Source organism: Giraffa tippelskirchi, chromosome 3 (assembly GCF_054371585.1).
Source record: "Giraffa tippelskirchi isolate mGirTip1 chromosome 3, T2T-mGirTip1v1.2.pri, whole genome shotgun sequence".
In the NCBI taxonomy this organism is placed as follows: domain Eukaryota; kingdom Metazoa; phylum Chordata; class Mammalia; order Artiodactyla; family Giraffidae; genus Giraffa; species Giraffa tippelskirchi.
In genome coordinates this window covers 50,455,383-50,473,863 of record NC_137277.1, presented here as the reverse complement: position 1 = coordinate 50,473,863, position 18,481 = coordinate 50,455,383, and the positions used below count along the sequence as shown (strand labels likewise).

The following is an 18,481-nucleotide window of genomic DNA, read 5'->3' as shown; positions in this document are numbered from 1 at the left end:
CTTTGTGACCCCATGGACTATAAAGTCTGTGGAATTCTTCAGGCCAGAATACTGGAGTAGGTAGCCTTTCCCTTCTCCAGGGAATCTTCCCAACCCAGGTCTCCCGCATTGTAGGTGAATTCTTTACCAGCTGAGCCACAAGGGAAGCCCAAGAATACTGGAGTGGGTAGCCTATCCCTTCTCCAAGGGATCTTCCCGACCCAGGAATCAAACCGGGTTCTCCTGCGTTGCAGACAGATTCTTTACCAACTGAGCTATCAGGGAAGTAACTCTTGGTTGGATTTTATACTATTCTCATCCAGAAGCATCACTAACTGGTACGCTGTGTCAATATGGATATATCTCAAAAGTAAGGTCACATGTGTGCTCCGTTACTCTGTCATGTCTGACTCTTTGCAACCCCCTGGACTGTATCCTGCCAGGGGGACTCTTCTGTCCATGGGATTTTCCAGGCAACCATATTGGAATGGGTTGCCATTTCCTACCCCAGAAGCCTAGCAGGCTACAGTCCATGGGGTCACAAAGAGTTGGACACAAGTGATCACACACACCCACACACACACACACACACACACATATGTCAGGGGATCATCCCAACTCAGGAGTCTTCTGTATCTCCTGCATTAGCAGGTGGACTTTACCATTGCATCACCTGGGAAGACCAAAAATAATGTTATAAGATATAAAATGAATAATGTTAAATGAAAACAAATTGATATGGTCATAGCACATTGTTTGTACAAATTTGAACACATGTAAGGCAATAGTTTATATTGCTAAAGTAATATAATTTGGGTAATATATAGAAAATATAAGGTAATTTAAAGTCTAAAATCTAAAAAGTACACTGAAAAAGTACAAACACATGAAGGCAGTGATATTTTTGGAGGAAAGGAGATAGGTCATAACACTCTGGAATGCCTAAGAGAGGTAAAGGGACGTCAAATTCATCTGTGATATTTTTCTTCTTTTATTTAAAACAGAACAAAAAAGTATAACAAAAATGGTAACAATCTTCAATCCTTGGTAGTAAGGACAAGGTGTTCATTTTATTACTCTCTATATTTGACTGTGTGGATCGCAATAAACTGTGGAAATTCTGAAATAGATGGGAATACCAGACCACCTGACCTGTCTCTTGAGAAACCGATATGCAGGTCAGAAAGCAACAGTTAGAACTGGACATGAAACAACAGATTGGTTCCAAATAGGAAAAGGAGTACATCAAGGCTGTATATTGTCACTCTGCTTATTTAACTCATATGCAGAGTACATCATGAGAAACGCTGGGCTGGATGAAGCACAAGCTAGAATCAAGATTGCTGGAAGAAATATCAATAACCTCAGATATGCAGATGACACCACCCTTATGGCAGAAAGTGAAGAGAAACTAAAAAGCCTCTTGATGAAAGTGAAAGAGGAAAGTGAAAAAGTTGGCTTAAAGCTCAACGTTCAGAAAACTGAGATCATGTCATCTGGTCCCATCACTTCATGGGAAATAAATAGATGGGGAAACAGTGGAAACAGTGTCAGACTTTATTTTTGGGGGCTCCAAAATCACTGCAGATAGTGATTGCAGCCATGTAATTAAAAGACGCTTACTCCTTGAAAGGAAAGTTATGACCAACCTAGACAGCATATTAAAAAGCAGAGACATTACTTTGCCAACAAAGGTCCTATAGTCAAAGCTATGGTTTTTCCAGGAGTCATGTGTGGATGTGAGAGTTGGACTGTGAAGAAAGCTGAGCGCCAAAGAATTGATGCTTTTGAACTGTGTTGTTGGAGAAGACTCTTGCGAGTCCCTTGGACTGCAAGGAGATCCAACCAATCCATCCTAAAGGAGATCAGTCCTGGGTGTTCATTGGAAGGACTGATGTTGAAGCTGAAACTCCAATACTTTGGCCACCTCATGCGAAGAGTTGACTCATTGGAAAAGACCCTAATGCTGGGAAGGATTGGGAACAGGAGGAGAATGGGACGACAGAGGATGAGATGGCTGGATGGCATCACCGACTCGATGGACATGAGTTTGGGTAAACTCCGGGAGTTGGTGATGGACAGGGAGTCCTGGCGTGCTGTGATTCATGGGGTCGCAAAGAATCGGACACAACTGAGCGACTGAACTGAACTGAACTGATATTTTTCTGTATTTAAAAACATTTCTCAAAGAGACAAAGTGAATGATTCTACAGGCTGTATGAGGAGAACAACTAATGGAGAAACTACAGCGCTTAGGTACTGGGTGTGTCCAAGAGACACTTTCATTTTGTGCCTCACCCTTTTTGCAAAGCTAAGCCTTTTTGCTAAGCTAAGCAAAGTCAGTCGAATTCCTCCAGATTGTTTGAGCATCAGATGCAATAGGGGATGTGCCTCATTTCCTTGGGAAGGTAATCACCAGCCTCTAAACCTTACCCTCTAAGCTGGCTTAAAACTCAACATTCAAAAAACAAAGATCATGGCATTGAGTCCCAATCACTTCATGGCAAATACGTGGGGAAAAAGTGGAAACAGTGACAGATTTTCTTAGGCTCTAAAATCACTTCAGACAGTGACTGCAGCCAGGAAATTAAAAGACACTTGCTCTGGAGAAGGCAATGGCACCCCACTCCAGTACTCTTGCCTGGAAAATCCCATGGATGGAGGAGCCTGGTGGGCTGCAGTCCATGGGGTCGCTGAGTCGGACACGACTGAGTGACTTCACTTTCACTTTTCACTTTCATGCATTGGAGAAGGAAATGGCAACCCACTCTAGTATTCTTGTCTGGAGAATCCCAGGGACGGCAGAGGCTGGTGGGCTGCCGTCTATGGAGTCACACAGAGTCGGACATGACTGAAGTGACTTACAACTGAAGTGACTTAGCAGCAGCAGCAGCTCCTTAGAAGAAGAGCTATGACAAATCTAGACTAGAGCGTATTAAAAAGCAACTTGATTCTAACCTGTCCTGGGTCTACATGTTTGTGGGCAGCATGTGCTTGTGCTTAGTCACTTACTCGAGTCCAGCTCTCTGGGACCCCATGGACTGCAACCCGTCAGACTGCTCTGTCCATGGAGATTCTCCAGGCAAGAAGACTGGAATAAGTTGCCATGCCCTCCTCCAGAGGATCTTCCCAACCTAGGGATTGAACCCAGGTCTCCTGCATTGCAGGCAGATTCTTTTCCATCTGAGCCAGCAGAGAAGCCCGTGAATACTGGAGCAGGTAACCTATCCCTTCTCCAGGGGGTCTTCCCCAGCTAAGAATCGAACTGGGGTCTCCTGAATTGAGGCAGATTCTTTCCCAGCTGAGCTACCAGGGAAGCCCTGTAGGCAGCATACAGTTAACTTTTTCCACTGGGTGGGGTTCCATTCTCTGCAAAACAGTTCAAAGAACATGACTCAGAATATTATCCTTAGTCCTGGAGGAGGAACTAAAAGTCTTTGACTCATTTAATGGCTAAAGTACTATTATTTTGCCTCGCTTGTTTTCCTTCCTTTCTGCATTTTCTCACTTCCCTGATTTTTTAAAATTATTTTTTTTAATTTATTTTTGCCTGAGCAGGGTCTTTGTTGCTGTGTGTGGGCTTTCTCTTTGTTGCTGTGCGGTAAGTGGGGGCTGCTCTCTAGCTGTGGTGTCTGGGCTTATCATTTCGGTTGTTTTTCTTGTTGCAGAGCACAGGCTCTAGGTGGGAGGGCTTCAATAATTGTGGTGCACAGGCTTGTTTGCTCTGCAGCACGTGGAATCTTCCCGGACCAGGGATCAAACTGATGTCCCCTGCACATTCTCCACCACTGGCACATTCTCCACCACTGAACCACCGGGGAAGTCCTCACTTTTCTGATTAAATTTAATCTTTGAAACTCAGAGAAGACCTAAAAGGCTGAAGTTTTCTACAGACAAGAGGCAGGCAGAGGGTATGTGAGGGATCTGTCCTGGGAAGACCCCCTAGGGTCTTGCTCAGTTACAGATTTGTTATACAAATACAGGAGTGTTTCATGGAGCCTGAAGGCAGGACCTTGAATAGGGACTTGTCAGGAACCAAGGCAATTGTTCTTTTTATCTTTCTAGGAGCATAAAGGGTGTCAACTATGCCTTTTTCCACAGACCAGCCCTTTGCTCATCAGCACAGTCACTCAGCAATTATGTATTGAATTCTTACCACTGACTGAGGCTGTTCAAGGCACTGTGGCTAGAGAAGAGAATCAAATAGACTAAAACACATATCCCCAAAATATTCATCTAAGCCTTTTGAACTGACATGTTCTTTTGATTCCAAGAGCCCCAAATTTTTGGACTTCATGTTTCTATTTCTCAATTCCAATTCTTCTACAGGTTCAAGTGAAGGTCTTATAACTCCAGAGGAAATCGGTTTTAGGTTGGAGCGGTAAAGCCTCCTGTCCTAGTATCAGCAGAGGGCATCAATGAGCCTGAGGAGCAGTGAAAGAGGGTTCTGGAGCCCAGTCAGACCTCTGTCCTGACTTCTGGGTTCTAGGTGCCCCTCAGCTGTGCAGAGAGTCATCTCTGAGATTTCAGGTTTAGGCCTAGAGTTGGGAGTCATTGTGATCATGGTGAGATAACTAGCCTTCCTGAAAAAGATGGAGAGGGACTTCCCTGTGGTCCAGTGGCTAAGACTCCATGCTCCCAATGCAGGGGGCCTGGGTTCGATCCCTGGTCAAGGGAGCTAGATCTCACATGCCACAACTAATGACGAATATCAAAGATCCTGAGTTTGGCAACTAAGATCCAGCACAGCCAAATAAAGAAATAAATACATTTAAAAAAAAAGTGGAGAAAGAGTTAAAATTAGTATTTGCTGGGAAACTGAAGTAGAAAAGCAAACCAACAGTGCAAACAGAATGTCACACTAAAGGGAACAGACTGAGACACTAAAAAACAGACACAAATGAAGGAGACAAACAGGAGTCAACAAGATGAGTAAGCGCATTTAGAAGGTTTATTATTCAAAATTAAATCCAGAGGAAGGACAGACATTAGGACTGGTTGATCTGGTGATTCAGTGATATGATGAGACACTTCACTTTCTTCATTCCAAGTTGTAAGGAAGTCCACACTGCGTGCTTCCTCAGTGTGCCGAGAGAAAAAGAATGACTTTCCACAACACTTCCTCAAGTGAAGAACTTTCCCAGAAATCTTCAGCAAACCTCTCTTGGTGCTCATTCGAAGTAGGTTACATGAGATTACTTTTATTTTTAGAAATGTTTCATTTAAAAAATATTTGGGGACTTCCCTTGTGGTCCAGTGGATAAGACTCTGTGTTCCCAATGCAGGTGGCTCGGGTTTGATCCCTGATCAGGGAACTAGATTACCACATGCTGCAACTAAGAATTTGCATGCCGCAAAAGACCTGATAGAGCCTAATAAGTAAGTAAATATTTAAAAAAATTTTTTTTAATTTATTTCGGGCTGCACTGGGTCTTTGTTTCGGAGCAAGGGCTTTCTCTAGAGTCAGTGAGCCAGGGCTACTCTCTAGCTGCAGTGCTCAGCTTCTCATTGTGGTTGCTTCTCCTGTTGAAGATTCTAGGTAATGCGAGTTTCAGTAATTGTGGCTTATCATCTTAGTTGTCCTCGGGTATGTGGAATCTTCCTGCACCAGAGACTGAACCTGTGTCCTCTGCATTGGCAGGTGGATTCTTAACCACTAGAACACCGAGGAAGTCTGAGATTACTTTTAGATTAGTGGTTCTTAACCGCAAGGCAGTTTTTCCCTGACGAGACACCGGGCAGTATTTTGAGATATTTCTGGTCGTCACAGTGGGAATAAAGGGGTGCTACTGGCATCTAATGCTAGTTGGGTAGAGATCAGGGATGCTACCTAAACATCTTGCAATGCACGGGACAGCCCCCCCACCCCCCGCAGCTCCACAACAAAGAATTATCATGTCCAAAATGTCAAGAGTGTTGGGGACTTCCATGGTTGCCAAGTGGTTAGGACTCTGCACTTCCACTGCAAGTGACATGGATTCAATCCCTGCTTGGGGAGCTGAGATCTCTCAAGCCTCAAGGCACAGCCAGAAATATAAAAACAAAATGTCAAGAGTGATGAGACTGGGAACTCTGTTTTAGACCAAGTAGACTCACTCCTCTGAACCACCCAGCCTGAGTATGGGAGGGATAGATACCAGAAAAAGACTGGTAATGAGTAGTCAGAGAAACAGGTATTCCATATGCTCTTGTGCTCAGTCATGTCCAACTCTTTGTGACCCCATGGACTGTAGCCCGTCAGGCTCCTCTGTCCATGGGATTGTCCAGGCAAGAATACTGGAGTGGGTTGCCATTCCTTTTCCAGGGGATCTTCCCGATTCAGGAATGGAAACCAAGTCTCTTGCATCTCTTGCACTGATGGGTAGATTCTTTATCACCATCAAAGGAGGAGGATGTTAAGACAAACATGGGCCTTCCCTGATGGTACAGTGTATAAGAATCCACCTGCCAGTGCAGGGGTCGGGGGTTCAATCCCTGGTCCAGGAAGATCCCACATGCCTCGGGGCAACTAAGCCCATGTGCCACTACTACTGAGACCACCCACATTCTAGACCCCAAGAGCCACAACTACCGAGCCCAAGTGCTGCAACTACTGAAGCCCGAGCACCTGGAGCCCATGCTCCACAACAAGAGAAGCCACACAGTGAGAAGCAGTTTGGGGGAGAATCAGTTCACTTCAATCGATCAGTCATGTCTAACTCTTTGCGACCCCATGAACTGCAGCACGCCAGGCCTCCCTGTCCATTAGCAACTCCCAGAGTTTACTCAGACTCATGTCCATTGAGTCAGTGATGCCATCTAACCATCTCATCCTCTGTCATCCCCTTCTCCTCCCGCCTTCAATCTTTCCCAGCATCAGGGTCTTTTCAAATGTCAGTTCTTTGCCTCAGGTGGCCAAAGTACTGGAGTTTCAGCTTCAACATCAGTCCTTCCAATGAACACCCAGGACTGATCTCCTTTAGGATGGACTGGTTGGATCTCCTTGCAGTCAGTCCAAGGGACTCTCAAGAGTCTTCTCCAACACCACAGCTCAAAACCATCAATTCTTTGGCACTCAGCTTTCTTTGTAGTCCAACTCTCACATCCACACATGACCACTGGAAAAACCATAGCTTTGACTACAGGACCTTTGTTGCCAAAGTAACGTCTCTGTTTTTTAATATGCTATCCAGGTTGGTCATAACTTTCCTTCCAAGGAGTAAGTGTCTTTTAATTTCATGGCTGCAGTCACCATCTGCAGTGATTTTGGAGCCCCCAAAAATAAAGTCAGCCACTGTTTGCCCATCTATTTCCCATGATGTGATGGGAGCAGATGCCATGATCTTAGTTTTCTGAATGTTGAGCTTTAAGCCAACTTTTTCACTCTCCTCTTTCACCTTCATCAAGAGGCTCTTTAGTTCTTCTTCGCTTTCTGCCGTAAAGGTAGTGTCATCTTCATATTTGAGGTTATTGATATTTCTCCCAACAATCTTGACTCCAGCTTGTGCTTCACCCAGCATTTCTCATGATGTACTCTGCATGTAAGTTAAATAAGCAGGGTGACAATATACAGCCTTGACGTACTCCTTTTCCTATTTGGAACCAGTCTGGTCTTCCATGTCCAGTTCTAACTGTTGCTACCTGACCTGCATACCAATTTCTCAAGAGGCAGGTCAGGGGTCTGGTATTCCTATCCCTTTAAGAATTTTCCAGTTTGTGGTGATCCAAATGGTAGGTGCTGGGGGAGAATGAGCACATGTATATGTATGGCTGAGTTCCTTCAATGTTCACCTGAAACTATTCCAACATTGTTAATCAGCTCCACCCACAATACAAACTAAAAAGGTTTTTTTTTAAAAAAAAGCACATGCACCGAAACTAGAGAGGAGCCCCCCTCACTACAACTAGAGAAAGTCTTCATGCAACAATGAAGACCTAGTGCAGCCAAAAATAAATAAATAAATAATTTTAAAAAAAAAATGCTGACAGGAGATACCCAAAAGAAGGTAAAAAGTGATAGAGAGAGGGGGAGTGTGGATGGTCCCTGAGAAGAGAATGCTATCTAGAGCAGTATTTCTCAAACTTTATTATTCACCTGAGGATCTTGGACTCAACCGTGGGATTGAGCTAACAGGTCTAACAAGCTCCCAGGTGATGCCAATGATGTGCCATGGGCTCCACTTTGAATAGTAAGAATTTAGAGCAGTGTTTCTCAAACTGAAGGGTGCATCAGAATCACCTCGTGGGCTTGCTAAAACAAGTTTCTGGAACCTACTCCCAGAGTTTCTGCTTCAGTTCTTTTGGAATGGGGCACAAGAGTTTGCATTTCTAATAAGCTCCAAGGTGGTGTTGATGTTCCCTGTCCAGGGATCATATCTGAGAGCCATCAATTCAGCATGGAAGTAAAGAAAATCACCTTAGAAGCAAGACAGCTTCACCATTGAGGAGATAAGGAAAAAGCAAAGACTGACAGGGTTGTAGATAAGTTTGTAGGTTTGGGGGGTGGCAGGAGGCTGAGGAGGGCTTCCCTGGTAGCTCAGCTGGGAAAGAATCCGCCGGCAATGCCAGAGACCCTGGTTCAATTCCTGGGTTGGAAAGACCCACTGGAGAAGGGATAAGCCACCCACTTAAGTACTCTTGGGATTCCCTGGTGGCTCAGCTGGTAAAGAATCCACCTGCAATGAGGGAGACCTGGGTTCAATCCCTCGGTTGGGAAGATCCTCTGGAGAAGGGAAAGGCTACCCACTCCAGTATCCTGGCCTGGAGAATTCCATGGACAGAGGAGCCTGGTGGGCAACAGTTCATGGGATTGCAAAACGTTGGACATGACCTGAGGAACTAAGCACAGTACAGCACAGGAGCCTGAGGAATTTACTGCCCATTGGCCTATACCTTCTCAGTGAAATAGAAGTGAAATCAGCTGAGAGCAAGGGAGAGATTGATGGGATAAGGAGCTGCAAATATTAGGTGAAGGCTTATGACTTTCTAATTAGCCCTTCTCGTAGCCCAAAAAGTCAATTTATTTTGTTACGGATTAAAGGAACATTTTTCAATTACTTCATCCAGACAACCTGACCAGAAAGTTATGTGGTGCAGTGGAAGAAAGATTAAGATGTTATTAAGATTTTCCTGTGGCTGGTAACTAGAAGCATCTGCTTTGGAAAGGGCCAAGCCCGAAGGCAGATTCTTAACCACTGAGCCACCTGGGAAACCCATAATAATGGTTACTATTTGTTGAATGCCCATTTCATGCTAGATCCCTAATATACCATAGGATTAATATAATAGCTCTGCAAAGGTAAATAGTAATACATCGTTTAACAGATAAAAATCTGAAGTTAAGAGTTTGTTTGAAGTGAGGAATTCCCTAGCAAACCAGAGGTTAGGACTTGGCCCTTTCACTGCTAGGGCCTGGGTTCCATCCCTGGCTGAGGAACTAAGATCCTACAAGCCACTAGGCACAGCCAAAAAGAGAAAACAAAAAAATTTTTTTTTCTTAAGGTCAACAAAGTCTCCCTATTTCCCAAACTTTAGATTGAAAAAGATTATTTCTAAACGAAGTAGTATACACTGAGACTTGACTGAATGACTAACACACACACACACTTCCCAACTTTGGGATCTATCAATCTCCCTAACAGGGCTTTACCTTCAGTTTTTGAGGTGTTATTTAACATCCAGTTAGAAACCTGTATGCAGGTCAGGAAGCAACAGTTAGAACTGGACATGGAACAACAGACTGGTTCCAAATAGGAAAAGGAGTACGTCAAGGCTGTATATTGTCACCCTGCTTATTTAACTTATATGCAGAGTACATCATGAGAAACGCTGGGCTGGAAGAAACACAAGCTGGAATCAAGATTGCCAGTAGAAATATCAATAACCTCAGATATGCAGATGACACCACCTTTATGGCAGAAAGTTAAGAAGAACTAAAGAGCCTCTTGATGAAGGTGAAAGAGGAGAGTGAAAAAGTTGGCTTAAAGCTCAACATTCAGAAAACTAAGATCATGGCATCTGGTCCCATCACTTCATGGGAAATAGATGGGGAAACAGTGTCAGACTTTATTTTTGGGGGCTCCAAAATCACTGCTGATGGTGATTGCAGCCATGAAATTAAAAGACACTTACTCCTTGGAAGGAAGGTTATGGCCATCCTAGATAGCATATTTAAAAGCAGAGACATTCTACAAGCAATAAATGCTGGAGAGGGTGTGGAGAAAAGGGAACCCTCTTACACTGTTGGTGGGAATGCAAACTAGTACAGCCATTATGGAGAACAGTGTGGAGATTCCTTAAAAAATTGGGAATAGAAATGCCATATGACCCAGCAATCCCACTGCTGGGCATATACACCGAGGAAACCAGAATTGAAAGAGACACGTGTACCCCAATGTTCATCGCAGCACTGTTTACAATAGCCAGGACATGGAAGCAACCTAGATGTCCATTAGCAGACGAATGGATAAGGAAGCTGTGGTACATATACACAATGGAATATTACTCAGCCATTAAAAAAAATACATTTGAATCGGTTCTACTGAGATGGATGAAACTGGAGCCCATTATACAGAGTGAAGTAAGCCAGAAAGAAAAACAACAATACAGTATACTAATGCATATATATGGAATTTGAAAGACGGTAACGATAACCCTATATGCGAGTCAGAATAAGAGACACAGATGCATGGAACAATTTTATGGACTCTGAGGGAGAAGGTGAGGGTGGGACGTTCTGGGAGAATAGCATTGAAACATGTATATTATCATATGTGAAACAGAACACCATTCCATGTTCGATGCATGAGACAAGGGCTCAGGGCCGGGGCAATGGGATGACCCAGAGGGATGGGATGGGGAGGGAGGTGGGTGGGGGGTCCAGGAAGGGGAACACATGTAAACCCATGGCTGATTCATGTCAATGTATGGCAAAAACTATTACAATATTGTAAAGTAATTAGCCCCCAACTAAAATAAATAAATTTATTTAAAAAATAAATAAATAAAAATAAAAAAATAAATAAATAAAAAAAGACCTTAAAAAAGATGGTTGAGGCAGCACCCATACACTTTTTAAAAATAGTTTGGTTAAAAAAATAATAAAGAGAGAAGTAGGAGTAGCTAAAATGTGTGTGTGCTGCTGCTGCTAAGTCGCTTCAGTCGTGTCCGACTCTGTGCGACCCCATAGACGACAGCCCACCAGGCTCCGCCGTCCCTGGGATTCTCCAGGCAAGAATACTGTAGTGGGTTGCCATTTCCTTCTCCAATGCATGGAAGTGAAAAGTGAAAGTGAAGTCGCTCAGTCGTGCCCGACTCTTAGCGACCCCATGGACTGCAGCCTACCAGGCTCCTCCATCCATGGGATTTTCCAGGCAAGAGTGCTGGAGTGGGTTGCCATTGCCTTCTCCGAAAATGTGTGTATGTATTTGAAATGACTTTCGATTATCAAACCACATCACTAAGAAATGTAAAGCATATAGTAAAAAGAGAAGAAGACAGAATCCCTCCACCCAAAACCAGATATGGTTAAAAAAATAAAATAAAAAAAAAATAAAAGCAGAGACATTACTTTGCCAACAAAAGTCCGTCTAGTCAAGGCTATGGTTTTTCCAGTGGTCATGTATGGATGTGAGAGTTGGACGGTGAAGAAAGCTGAGCGCCAAAGAATTGATGCTTTTGAACTGTGGTGTTGGAGAAGACTCTTGAGAGTCCCTTGGACTGCAAGGACATCCAATCAATCCGTCCTAAAAGAGATCAATCCTGGGTGTTCATTGGAAGGTCTGATGTTGAAGCTGAAACTCCAATACTTTGGCCACCTCATGCGAAGGGTTGACTCATTGGAAAAGACCCTAATGCTGGGTAGGATTGGGGGCAGAAGGAGAAGGGGACGACAGAGGATGAGATGGTTGGATGGCATCACCGACTCGATGGACATGGGTTTGGGTAGATTCCGGGAGTTGGTGATGGACAGAGAGGCCTGGAGTGCTGCAATTCATGGGGTTGCAAAGAGTCGGACACGACTGAGCGACTGAACTGAACTATGAGTAGTTAAGGGTAATCCTATTCACCACTTTCTCTACTGCAGCATAGTAAAGAGAAAGTAAAAGTGAAAGTCACTCAGTTCTGTCTGACTCTTTAGGATTCCATGAACTGTACAATCCATGGAATTCTCCAAGCCAGAATCCTGGAGTGGGTAGCCTTTCCCTTCTCCAAGGGATCTTTCCCAATCCAGGGATAGAACCCAGGTCCCCTGTATTGCGGTGGATTCTTTACCAGCTGAGCCACAAGGGAAGTCATAGTAGGGAAGAATAGTAAAGAGAAGAGGAAACAAATTAGTTAACAAAAACATAAAATCCCCAAGGACAAGTGACAGTGTCATGAATGTTAGATCCGAGAAAATATTCAGAAGATGGAGTGAGATGAGGATATGTCAGAACTGTTGGGTAATTTGATAAAGATGATGGTAGGGAGTGAGAGGGACCAGGAATAGTCTCTGTTTAAAAGAAAGACATTTTCCTCCACCTCATCTGTCAGTGGATTGATTTCCCCACCTTCATTTCAGAAGCTTGAATCTCATACAGACATTTCAGTGAGTGACTTTTTTGGGACATGTTACATGGGACAGAGTATGAAGAATTCTTCCTCTCTCCCCCACCTCCCTTTCTTTTTTAAAACATTTGCTTATGTATTTGGCTGTGCCAGGTCTTAGATGAGGCATACAGGATCTTTAGTTGCAGCATGCAGAATCTTTGTTGGGGCATGTGGGGATCTAGTTCCCTGACCAGGGATCACACCTGGGCTCCCAGCGTTGGGAGGATGGAGTCCTAGCCAATGGACCACCAAGGAAGCTCCTCTCCCACTTCCCTTTCAACAGACACACCCTCCTATCCAATCCAAGATGAAAGGATAGTCTCTCAGCCCCGGCCCATCCTCCAGTTTTCTGACTCTTGAAATGGGAAGGGAAGGAAGAACAGCTGAGATCTTCTAGGCTATTCAGTCCTTTGGAGACTTCATCTACTTTCTTTGGCCACACCCAGTCCCTCTTTCATTGGACAAGAAATGAATACACATTGAACACATACTGTCCACAATGGCTTGGAAGTTACTGAGCGATAGAGCCAAACTAGACCTGCTCCAACATGATCACCCAGCTCCCCAGCTGGCATGTTATGATATAGAATCCACTGAGACCTTATCTGAAACTAGCTATACTCAGAATATCAGAGGTACCTGAACAGGTCACTAGAGTTTCATGTAGAAGCCAACCGAACTCACTTATCATTCTTGGGTTTTACCCCAAATATGGGCAGCTCATCATTTAACTTCTGTATCTCCCTCTCTTTCCTTTTTAGATTTTTTTTTTTTGATGTGGACCATTTAAAACGTATCTTTATTGAATTTACTACAATATTGCTTCTGTTTTATAATATGTTTTGGGGGTTTTTTTGGCTTCGAGGCACGTGGGATCTTAGCTCCCTGACCAGGGATGGAACTCACATCACTCGCACTGGAAGATGAAGTCTTAACCACCGGTCCGCCAGGGGAGTCCCCACACTTTTGTTTTCCTCTCCTGTACTTTCAGACCAATGCCACTTTACTGTCTCTTTCCTGACTCATCCTCCCACGCTCCCTTCCGGAAAATATTTTTCTACTGTGCCTTCTGGATATTTACTCCCATTATAAACAAACTCCTCCACATTCTTTTCTCCTCTATAATCTTCCCTCCCTCCCTTCTCATTTTAGCTTGAAAATCCTACTTCTGGGACTACTCTTTTGAAGTTAGGTGGCTCATGACTTCCCACAATCCATACATCGGAGGGGCTGGAGGAAATTCTGCATTTTTTTTTCATTTCCATTATTACCAAACCAGTACTCCTCTCAGATGGGTAAAAATTTCTCCACCACTTTTCTTTCTCATCCACCAGTTTGTGGTTCTAGTCTACATTTATAAGAGCTTGTAGCCCCTGGATCCTATCTACTGCTATCCCCCGTCCTTGCCAGCACCCTGAAAACTTCATCTTCCCTTGAAAGAAACATGAAACCTCATAACCTCACACTTCAGTGACTTAATGCAACTCAAGTGACATATAGTTTCACTCCAGATCAAGCAGACTCACCCATGACCATGTGAGAAACTGCTCCGTGTTAGAAATCTTTGGGGAATCCCCTGGCAGTTCAGTGGTGAGGATTCTGCACTTCCAGGGGCCCGGGTTCAATCCTGTCATCGGGGAACTAAGATCCTGCAAGCTGCAAGGTGTGGCCAAACATTAAGTAAAAATAACAATAAAATGGAAAATGAAATGGAAATCTTTGACTTCAGTGTACCTACCATTCTCTATTTCTACCTCTTCCAAACCCTAGCTTTTATTACTACTGTTTTGAGATTGTGTGGAGTTCTGTAGATTCATTTTCTTTTTGCCGGCTTAACTGAGGTTTGACTGACCCAAAAAAGGCATAGGGATTCTTTTATTTTGCTGAAGTATGGTTGATTTACAATGTTGTGTACATTTCTGCAGACATGTAGGTTCTTGATCTTTATTTTCTCAACACATCAGCTCCATTACTGCCAAACTTCCTTCGCTCTTTAGTCTGACCTCACTGGTTTATCACCTCAACTAGTCCTTCAGGAGCACTCTCACTTCCCTCAGCCCTTCCTTCTTCTATTGTTACTGAAAGGTGTGTGGGGGGTATATAGGTCTGCTCGCCACTCAAAAGCTGGGAAACCGGCCAGGTTGCTGGAAAGGGAAGTTTGCTTTATTTCAGATGCCGGCAACTGGGAGGGAGAATGGCTGACCCCTGTCCAAAGGCTGACACCCCCCCACCTCCCGACAATCAGGGGGTGAGGGCTTTTATAGACAGAGTGGGGGGGATTACATGCAGAAAGAGTACAGTCATTTCTAACAGTCGTCTTCAAATTGGTCGTCAGTGGTCTGACTAGCATCATCTTGATTGTTTAAGGTGCAATTAATCTTTAGTTCCGGGGTGCACTTGTTCCCATTTCTTTGCGGTCAGTTCTCAGAATTGTGGCAGCTCATGTCCTGGGCACAGTCTGGTCATTTTGTAGTTAATGTCTCCACCTGGTGTTTTGGTATCTATAAGACAGCTGCTATAAGACAACTCACAGTGTATGGCTCAGAATATTATCTATAGCCCTTGAGAAAATATTAAAGGTCCTTGACTGTGCTTAATGACTGCATTATTATTATTTAGTCTCCTTGGACTGTTTTCCTTTGTTTCAGCATTTCTCACTTCTCTGATTAAACTTATTTTTTTATAACTGAAGTTTTTCACAGGCAAAAGGCAGGCAGAAGATATTGTGGGTGGCAGTGGGGGAGGGGGCAAGGACCATTTGGTCCTGCTCTGTTTTACTATCAACCTGGGCATCAAACACCATCTTGAGAACAAATCCAGTGCTGTCTTCTCGGCCCCTATACCAAGAATGATGAGGAATGCTACAAGGATAAGTACTGCCTCAAGTTTGTGGATCTGTACACCCAGAACAATACTCAAGAACCTCTTTCCTTGTCCTTAGTAGATTCTCCTCCTCTTCCATTCTCTCTCCCTTTCCAAGCTTCCCCCACGCACCTCAAGCCCTCTCAAACCCAGAGCTTACTCATTTGTTTTTTTTTCTTTTTAAACTAGTTTTTAAACTTCTTTTTTGCTTTTTTGACACAGGCAGCTAGCGGGGCCTGGCTGACAAGTACAGAACATTCCAGCCCCAACCTTAACTATTCAATGCTGGCACTTATTGTTTCTTTTCTTTTATTTAGAGGTGCCACAGGGCAGGCAGGATCTTAGTTCTCCCACCAGGAACTAAGCCCCCTGCTGTGGAAGCTCGGAGTCCTACCCATTGGACCACTAGGATTTCTCTCTTCACCAGTTTTTAAGTCACTTTCATATTATGCATCTATACAGATATTTATTGGTCAGTTTTATTTATTTTTATTTTTCCCAAATCTTTTGCTTAATCCAGATTTCCATTATGATATATTTCTTTTACATCTGCAAATTGAAAGTGACTGAATCATAGAGAAGACTTGACAAAAGAGATGGAAGAAAAAGATCACTTTGTTCCCCCTTTTGATCCACCAGTGCTGCTCAGTTATTTGAGCTAATAATCCTTTTTCCCGGAAGATTGTTTAAATTGGATTTCTGACATGAGCAAAAGTATCTTAGCTAATATATCTCTCTCTTATGTATGCTGTGTTTATCTTTTTCTGCTGTGTTTCTTAACAGTCACAGATCCAGTGATTTTCCTCATTATTCATATTTGAGTGAGGATAAGTCTAGATCAGGCTTCCCTAGTGGTTCAGTGGTAAAGAATTCACCTGCCAGTGCAGGAGACATGGATTAGAAAATCCCCTGGAGAAGGAAATGGTCCAGTCCAGTACTCTTGCCTGGAGAATCCCGTGGACAAAGGAGCCTGATGGGCTACAGTCCATGGGGTTGCAAAGGGTCAGACACAACTGAAGCAACTTAGCATGCATGCACGCACTAATACTTTATTAATCACCTCTAGGCCTGTTCCCAGTTATAAGGGCTCCAAAGAGGGGGTCACTATTCACCTAGCTCTCAGCTAGGAGCTTAAGAAGGCCTTGGCTTAGCCCCTCTTCCATCTTGGACTGCTGAGTCTAAAGAGGCAGGTCTGGCCTTTCCTGGTTCAGTAAGGGGCACACACAGGTAGGGGCACAGATGGTGGCCAAGAGCCCAAGCTTGCCACCCATCTGCCAGCCTAGCTGTGTTTGGAGAAAGATTCCCTTGTTGTGGTTCACACTGGGCTTGACTGTGTGACTGCCTGGCATCCAGCCAACAGAACAGACTTCCTCGTGCTCCTCTGTGAACTGTAAGGCTTAGACCAGCCGCAGAGCCTCATTCACTGAGCACCCCACAGGCAAATCACTGAGGGTGATCTGGAGATCACCCTTGCCATCGATGATAAAGAGGCCCCTGTAGGCAATGCTTTCATCTTCCTTGGGACCATAATCATGGGACAAGTTTCCGGTTACATGGGCCAGCAGACGGATGTTCAGGGGCCCAAGCCTCCCTCCTTCTGGGGTGGGGGGTCTTGATCCAAGCCGGATGAGTGAGCTGAGAGTCCACTGAGATGCTCAGCACCTCGCAGTTCAGCTTGTGCAACTCCGTAGCACGTTGCTGAAGGCGATGGTCTCTGTGGGGCACACAAAGGTAAATTGCAGTTGGGGGAAAGAGAAGGCTCTGTATTTTCCTTTGTACTCGAAAAGCTTCACCTTCTTGAAGGCGCCATCCACCGCTGGGGGGGGCCTGGAATTCCAGGGTGGGCTTTCTGATATGCATGTTGCCGGAGGCCATGACTGAAAGCTGCATGGACAAGCGTGGGTGCACGGACTCTGAGGTGGGCGGACTCCCTTTGGCAGGGCCCCCACTCCAGTATTCTTGCCTGGGAAATCCCATGGACAGGGGAGCCTGGCGGGCGGCAGTCCAGGGGATCACAAAAGAATCGGTCGCAACTTAGCAACTAAACGATATCAACAAATCTAGACCAGCAAACTACAGCCCATGGGCCATATCTGGCCAGTGGCTCATTTTGTTTTTAACAGCCCACAGGTTAAAAATAGTTTTTACCTTTTTTAATGATTACATTTTTAAATAATAAGAGCTTTCACTGTGTCTCTTGGCCCACAGAGCCTAAAGTGTTTATCCATCTGGCCCTATAAGAAAAACTTTGCCAACCTCTGATTTAGAAAGATTTGATAATTGACTATAAATATTCGGCATTTATTTTCCTTGGGTCTCTCACTATTTACCTGGCTGCTCTTGGAGTCCTTCATTATGTGGGTTTAAATAGTAAGTTCAGAATGTCAGTTTCCTGCACAGAATTGAGAGGAAGTGAAAGTCATGGGTTATCTTGTCTGGAAGTTCGGCCGGGTAGACTTTTATCTATTGTTTGTTCAAATTGTTGTTCCAGGTAATAGTTTTTGGTATCCATTTTTTCGTTTGGCTTGGCTTCTGCTTCAGGTTCATGTATATGGCTTCCTTACTGGCTGTTTTGTAAGTCGAATTTCCTCATGGAGTCAGTTGCCCCTAAATATAAGGGAACTTCTCTCACCCCTGAGATGAGCTTCTTGCTTTAATGGCATGTACAGTCAGGGAAAGACCTTTCCACTGGTTTTTCTGTTTTCATGACTTCCTTTTCTTTCCTCAACTACATGCAGGTGCTATTAATCTATAGCGTTAAAAGAAATTCCAAGTAGAAATGATGACCCCATCTCTCAAAAAAAAAAAAAAAAACCAACTTTTCTAGGAGACTGCATTTCTCTGTTTTGTAGGTATTTGTGAGGATCTGCTAGGATTTCCTCTATTCAGTCTTCATGATACTGCACTAATCTCTTGGATTTGAAAGGTGTATGTTTTAGTCTTAAATTGAGTCCCAGGTGACAGTTATCCAACAGAAATGATTGTGGTATATATACATGTCTCCCTTCCCTTGTTTCATCAATGATGTGTATTTTCATCATTGATGTTAATGTTTCTCTATTTAAATCAA

General features: G+C 43.9%; 1 pseudogene across 1 annotated transcript; it reads right to left on the bottom strand.

The window, feature by feature from the left end:
- Positions 1 to 16,589: 16,589 nt before the first annotated feature.
- Positions 16,590 to 18,219, bottom strand: LOC145540414 (peroxiredoxin-2 pseudogene; annotated as a pseudogene). The gene has a single exon (XR_014078346.1). The product of XR_014078346.1 is annotated as a peroxiredoxin-2 pseudogene (transcript).
- Positions 18,220 to 18,481: the final 262 nt, after the last annotated feature.